Source organism: Rhea pennata, chromosome 6 (assembly GCF_028389875.1).
Source record: "Rhea pennata isolate bPtePen1 chromosome 6, bPtePen1.pri, whole genome shotgun sequence".
NCBI classification, from domain to species: Eukaryota; Metazoa; Chordata; class Aves; order Rheiformes; family Rheidae; genus Rhea; species Rhea pennata.
The window spans coordinates 26,157,048-26,164,542 of record NC_084668.1 but is presented as its reverse complement, the minus strand read 5'-3'; the positions used below and the strand labels follow the sequence as shown (position 1 = coordinate 26,164,542).

The 7,495-nt window shown below is 38.7% G+C and overlaps 1 protein-coding gene across 9 annotated transcripts in view; it reads left to right on the top strand.

Annotated features, from left to right (window-relative positions):
* Positions 1 to 5,483: 5,483 nt before the first annotated feature.
* Positions 5,484 to 7,495, top strand: part of CCDC141 (coiled-coil domain containing 141) — an 89,291-nt gene continuing 87,279 nt past the window's right edge. For 2 of the 9 annotated variants that reach the window (XR_009958856.1, XM_062579384.1), the window contains exon 1: positions 5,488 to 5,621. The gene's annotated coding sequence lies outside the window, so the exon portion shown is untranslated. Of the gene's footprint in view, positions 5,622 to 7,495 lie in introns of all 9 variants that reach the window. The other 7 variants (XR_009958855.1, XM_062579381.1, XM_062579385.1 and 4 more) reach the window with 6 other exon arrangements.

Here is a 7,495-nt window from a genome sequence, read left to right as displayed (position 1 = left end):
TTTCTTCTGGGTTCTAATCTGCACAGTCATTTTGGATCTTGACAGACCGATTCTTTTCTGTAGTACGTCACTTCCATTATTTCCTTACACATAACAACCAAAGTGCTAGCTATTGCAGATTTCCCTGGACCCTGACTTGGGTGTTATAAAGTATGCTAGACTATCTTTTTTTATTATTATTTTTTTTATTTCCACATTTGTCCCACTTTCACTTACTGTTCTTAGTCTCATCATTATAGTACTGATACCTTTCTATCAAAACTGCATCTTAACTGGGAATTCTATTAAAAATAGATTAATATGCCTCTTGCAGTGGGAGTTCTTAAATATTTTCTGTCTGATGTTAAGTGGAGGTAGTATTTTATTGTGGAGATTTACTGTCTGTGGAGGTATAGGTAAGAATAAATAACCACAAAAAGATAAATGTTTAATTTTTCTCTCTTCCTATGGGTCCCTTCGCATGGATCTCCCAGATACATGATAATTTAGGACTATTTTTAAGGCTATTTTAGAGATGAAGGTGAATCATTAAAAAGCTTGTGAGAACACCTTCCGTTATGTCAAATTGGAAGGCATTGTATTCATCAACATTGCATGTTTGGACTGTAATTTAGCAAAAGTATAGTGTTAGTTATACTAATAGAGGAAGGTATGCAAATATGCAAAACATTAAAGTTACACTTGTAAAATAGTTACGAAAATACTTAAGACAAAAACTTTTTCTTTCCCATTAGAGATAGCATTGTTTCACATGAGTTTCTACTATAGGAAATATTTTAAGAATATAATATGCAGGTTGAAGGCAGGTTGAGGGTTTCAAATTCGTCTTTGAAATGGAGAGGAGAAGAAAATCTGCTTCAAAGTTCAAATGTGCTAAAGAAATAGATTGGAAAACATAAGTAAGGTGAGCGTCTTTATCTTCTGTTTAACTTCAGTCGTAAAAGTTTGGGTAATTTTCCAGATAACTCTACTAGTGATATTTCTAGTTTATAAGCTTGAGAGCAAAGAGCCAGACTAACACTCCAAACTTCTGAAGCATAAAGAAAAGCAAAGAAAACTTTACTCAGTCTGAAGTTTAACTTTTCGTGTTGAGAGAAGGTTAAGTAGAAAAAAAAATTTTTTGTTAGCAAGAGTCATGCCTTTAATTTGCCTTAATAGTGAACAGAAATGGTAACATATGATTTTTTGTAGATAAAACACGAGTTTTCAAATAATAATACAATTTTGTTACTAGTTTAATGATAGCATTGAATGATGTGTTGTGGCTACCTAATGCTGTGGAGAAAATTACTTTTCTTGTGTGCAGGTAACTGTAAAATCATCTAGCAGCTTAAAATAAGTTTAAAAATTGTTAAGCATGCTTTCTATACTTTTTCTGTAGCTTAAAGTGTAAACATTATATACGTTTGCAAGCCTTTTACCTCTTCTGCAGTCAGTTTGTCTTTGATTACTGGCAGATGACACTGATACAAACTCCTGTTAGGAGACCTCTAATGCACTTTGGAATTGTATATGGGAGGAACACTATATATAGCTAACAAATCCTCATTTATTAAGTTCAAACATCTGTGCATAAAACCTCTGAGTAGACCGAGTGTAAATATCCTTAGTTTCTAAAGCTCGGTGTTTAACAGACTTTCTTTGTGGAGGCTAATTTAGCTACAGGCCATCTGTCAAACTTCCACGGCAACCCATGCCACTGACAGCATGTGACTGAAATGATCTGAATGACTGTCTTGCTTAGCTTCCCAAAACGTGGTTTCTTCTTGTGATAGTGTAAATGCTTTGAGTTCTTCTGAGGGTCCAGCTGTTATATATTCCATGTTGTTCTGTTGTCTTTGCTATAATACTGTCACTATCAGAAAGCAACATACACATTAAGTAAATTGGAAAATAGTGAAAATCTGGTAGCTGTGTGTCCTAGAATGTACACGATTAGATGCTTGGGTAGTTTAATACAGATATGTAGAATAAGGCTGTGACAGCCCAATGTAGAAGAGGCTAAATATTTCGGTGAAGTACTGAGAATCCTTGGCTCCATCTGAGTGGATGCAAATGCTTACCGCACAGTATGCTTATAGTTTGGGTTTTAAAGACTCTGTTGAGCCACATTTCACATCTTAAACCAAGCCGCCATTCTATACATGTATGCCCAAGGCCTTCATAAAAAATAGTGATACTTGGAAAAGTGGGAGTGACTGTTTGGTACAACATAGATTATCTTTCCATTCTAGGCCTTTTTTGGCACAGAGATCAGCAAGAGTAAGTAGACATCTAGAACACATTGCATTTGAGCAAATATTGCAGAACCTGAGGTGGCTCAGTCTAAGGAAAAGGTTATGTGTAGATGTGTAACAGTGTATATAGAAGGATGTTGCAAGCAGAAGAATTGCTCTCAGCTGATGGTGATTAGGACCAGAAGCAGTGGACTCAAGCAGTGGCATGAAGGATTTTGAACAGCATTGGCAATGAAGTTCAGGGATAGATGGTCTGGAGAGACTGTAAGGGTCTTCATCACTAGAACGTTTAATAGCAGGTTGGACAAATATCTGTCAACAGAATTGCAGGACTGAACGAACTTTGATCCAGCCTTGGGGATCTAGCTGTGTTTGTAACTTCCATTCTGCAGCCAGTTAAGCAACTGGCAGATCATTACTTACAAGTACAACTTCTACTCAGGCACCTAAATCATAGCATCACCTTTGAGTATGTCTCCTCCCTAGTTTTATTTTCAAAAATAGCTGGCAATCTGATTCATTAATTGAGCAATGTAGAATCGAAAGTGTTGCTGAGCTATTTCACTGGTATGATAATAGGAGTTAAACTGTGGAAATGAAATGAAAACTGAAACTTGTCTTAGAGGTTAAGAACTGCTTCTCACAGGAACTGATGAAAAACCCTTTACTTGAGACACTTTTTATCAGAACAAAGCATGAACAAATACTTCACCTCTCAAAACCCCTGATTTCTATTCACTAGCATCGTCTCTTTTTGCAGAAGTAGATGCATCAATTCTAGTAATATAATTTCTCAAAATGGTTCATTGTATTTTGCTTCGTTTGTAATGTGTGGATTGCCATTTCAGTTTGGGGGAGTTTTACTTTCTATATTCACTTTTGATTCTCTCAGCAAGAGTTACAGATGCTGGGTAAGTGACAGCACATTCCCACTATCATTGCTGACTTTCCAGGCATGCATGGATTGCTGATGATCCTCATGCCTCACGGGATTAGAGCTTGCAGAGTTCAGTGGGTTGGAGAGCTCCACATTTCTCTTAAATACTGCACTAGTTGTTTTTTTCTTTTTCTTCTTTTTTTTTAAGCATTGACCAAATGATAAGTATTTTTTTTTTAATGTTCAATATTTCTCTTAAGGTTTTTGGCTATGGGGAAAGAGTGTAACTTCCATTCTCTCAGGCAATTATGCAACATTGCTACTTGGTATTTGTTACGAGTCTGGCTTTTAGAGACTTGGGAACAAGCCATATTCTCAACTGGTACTGACTAAGTGCAGACTGTTGTCTTTCCAAAGCGTCGTATGCAGCTCTGTGTGCTGCTGTTGGGCAATAGATAAGTGTGAGCTGGGCTCTGCGGGGTGAAGCTCGTACAATGTATTGTACATGTTCAACTGCTGCTGTGCGTATCTGTGGTGATGATGTGAACATGATGCCCCACTGTCTGCTTTATATCACCAACTGCTTCTCAGAGCACGATCTTCCCCCTCTCCAAGACAAACGTATACCAAGAAACATAGCAACGCGGTCAGCTGTAGCCAGGATTTTTATTAATACTTTGCTTGAAATGGCATCGAAAAGTGATCAGTGAACCACATGGTCAAAGAGTTTGTAAGGTTTTTGTTTTCACCCATCATATATGGCCAATTAGTTACGTACCTGCTATTTATAGGCATCATTTTAACAAAAGCCAACGTTTCCTAACTCTAGCTAAAGAAACAAAAAGATCACAGTGGTTGCCTAACTGGAAGGAGGAAGGGATAAAAAGAAAGATGTCCAAATCTAATAATCTGATTTTGTAAGCTTGCAATTTCTCTTGTTAACAGGATGATCTACGCTACTTTTTTTCACTCAAAATCACATTGAATGATTTTCAAAGAACCAGTGAAAAATTATCAAAGAGAAAATCTTTATATTCTGTAGTCACTCCCCTGTTACATTGGGCGTCAGCATTGAGCACATATCTGTTTATCAAGCTAGTTCAAGATAAAGAAGCAGAGGGATAAGGTTTAAATGTAACTTCATTGTTTCTTTTTGTTTTGTTTTGTTTTTAACCTTTTCTAGGTATGTCACACAACTCAGCACTTAACCTTAAGTGAGAGGGACAGGCATGAATTGGTATGTGCTTGGTGTTTGAGGTACCAAGGTCTCGAAGAGGGTAATATGTGATCAGAATATAGAGGGGAATGCTCAGCAGTGTGAGCTTTTCAAGTAAGTGTTGTACAAGATGGAGGTTATCTTTTTAGAGCAACAAAAAAAAAATACTGCTATTTATAGTTCCTTTTAGTTCCTGATAAATGTCCTTTTAAAAAGGATTTTTAAGCCTCATGGCTCTTTAACGCTTAAAATTCAACTCTCCTGTTGAATTTTACTTTTCTGGGTAAAGCCTCCTCAATATTAGATGTCTAAAGCAATGCGCTATTAAAAGTGTGGCTGTGTAATACATTTCTCTAGTTGTTCTGAATCCAGCTTTTTGAAATTTGTGCCCATGTAGGCAGTTATTGTACATTTATATCAATTCTTCCAAACAATAAGAATGATATGGCTTGAAAGTTTTGGTGCTGTTGATATAACTGTTGAATTAGTCTCTTGTTAAATGAATGACTCATACTGGCCTTTTTGCATCATTGCTGAATGATTACTTAAAGGTTAAACAGAGATATTTTACCCTTAAAACATAGTCCTAAGAAAATAATTACACTATTAATGCCTTTTTGAACAGTCTGTATTCTTTTGTTTTTTTCACAAGTTTAATACAAACAAGTTTACATGTATTCACATATAAATACTGAAAACATGATTAAAGGGAAACAGTCTCTTTATATAGCTGAATTATAAATACAAACTGAATGCAGGAATTGGTAACATGAGGCAAAACTGTCATTGCGTAATTACCTCGTCCGTGGGACAGTGTGTAGCTGCCTTGAAGACAGACCTGGCTACGATCTGCCTCTTTAGCCTCCCTTCTTTAAAGGGAGAAAATGTAGCCTCTCTCACATCTATATTTGGTGCAGGGTGCACGCTCCGCTGTGCTAATACACCACATCAGAAAGGAATTTCAAATGCTCCTCAAGAATTCAGTAACAAGCGTCCTGTTGGCTTTCGCTCCGTGCATGGACGGGGGTATGTGTAACAGTTTTCTTTCTCCTGCTACTCATAGAGCCTGACCAGTGGATTAATGAATTATCTAATACCTCTCCATTCTCCTGGCAGGGCTGAGCAGATCAAGGCCACAGTGTTCACTGCTGGCAAGCTTGCAGTTGCGTTGAGTGGTGCTGGTACCACCTGCGAGTTAACTGTTTCAGCTGCTTTGCTTCTGTGCTCCTCAGGGTAGACCCACAGGCTGGGCAGCGAGGCAGAAGTTCAGCTTCCCCAGCGGTGCTGACGGGTAAGTCCTCTCCAGTTGATTCAGAGGACACTGTAGTGGGGAGAGGCCCTCTGCCATTTCCTCAGCAAGCTCAGGAGGACACACTGGTCCACCTCACTCCCATCTCAGGTGAAATGACATGATGTAAATGGTTTCATACCTCACATTTGTTTATTCTTTTTTGCTTAATCTTTTCACCCTGTTAAACCGTTAAGACTCATTTTGTTATATTTTTGCCATTATAAACACTTGCATAGTCACCAAGTGTCTCTTTCGTTCTTTCTTTTTTTTTTCTTTCAGTCTTTTCAGTAGTTGTTACTTTAAGGAAGGGCATAAATCTGACTTGAGGTTTTTATTGGCTCTAAGAGTAAAATAAAATTAAACTTGCAAAGAAAAATGATACCAGGTGATTAATGTGTTTGGAGACATCTGTTCAGATGAGCTGGCTTCAGCTCTGCATCCGTTAGGCGGAGCTGCCAGTGGCCTTGGGATTGCTGTGGGGACCCATGCTCCTTTCACTTCCTTTCTCTTTTTTTCCTTAAGGTATTTTTTGTGCTCTTCCTCTAATTTATTGTAGAACAAAACCTCCTCAAGCTTATCTGTGAGCAAAGAACGTAAAGAAATAAGATTCTTGCCTGGTGCTACAGTCAACAAGGAAGGGAGGTGCTTTTTGAAAGCCCTAATGTTTTAATGCAGTCTCAAAACAAGACGTGTTTTGCTGCAGGAGCTGCTAACTGGAGTGCTCGGTCTCAGCACCCCAGTTTTCTATGCTGCCCATCTCGAGTCACGCTAAAGTGACAATACAAGAAGAAAGCAGATCAGATAAACGGGCTACAGCAAGACTTGATTTATTGTTTCTATATATTTGAAAACAACCATGGTGATTGTGTAGTCTTGAGGAATTCAAATAACATTATCGTAGCGCCCAGAGAACAAAAATCTGAGCTGTTAGTAAGTGTCAGCATTCCTCACTCCCCCGTATATAAGCCAGGTAAAGATTAGAAAGGCAAATTTTTAAGTAACAGATGCCAGAAGGAACAGTCTTTACCTACATGCCATTTAGAGGCTGGACTTCTAAATTTAAATGTTAGATGAGCTTTCTTAAAATACGAGTGGAGGCTGGAGTTGACATATGGGCTCATAAACCCTAGTTAAATTGGTGGATCTCTTCTATAATTCAGGCCATATTAGGGGTTTACGTACTATTTTGGCAAGCGCTAGGTACAAATAGCATGTATATTTTGTGGAAAGCTTCTAGGATCCGAAAGGAGGGATGCAGGGGGAAGAGAGTGCTTGGGGAGGAAAGAGTGAGACGTGAAAAATTAATGACCGATGGACTGAAGAGCGTATCAGCTGTCAGTGCTTCCCCAGTCTGTTTACTGAATGTTTTTTTTTAAATGTGGTTGTCCATGGAAGCAAACAAATAGCAGATATCACATGTATCCTTGCTCCTCGTTAAAAATGTTAAACTGTGTGCCAGTTTTTTGATCTTTGAAACATTCTAGTTTTTGCACAGCTAGCAGTTTGGTTTTTTGCACAGCTCAGTGTGTTTATATTTGGTCTTTGCTTTGCTCTGCGTGGCGATGCTTTGGGGTCATCCTGCCTCACCATGCCGTTTTCTCAGCGTGGCTCCAGTGGCGCAGGGTTAGCCATGGAGGAGTGGGAAGGCTTGTGTTGTGGTGATGCACAGGGCCAACGGAAAGGCTGGGCTAATTTTATCTGATAAAATAAATCTGTGAGCTGCCCCTCGCACTGTTGTGTGGGGAGTGAGGTGGCATGGAGCCACCACAGGAGCCCACGTGGCCCTGGGGCTTGGGCTTTGCTAAATCAGTGGTCATTTCCAAGTCAGTGGTCATTTCCAAGTCAGTGGTACTTAATTTTGAACCAAGTAGCAG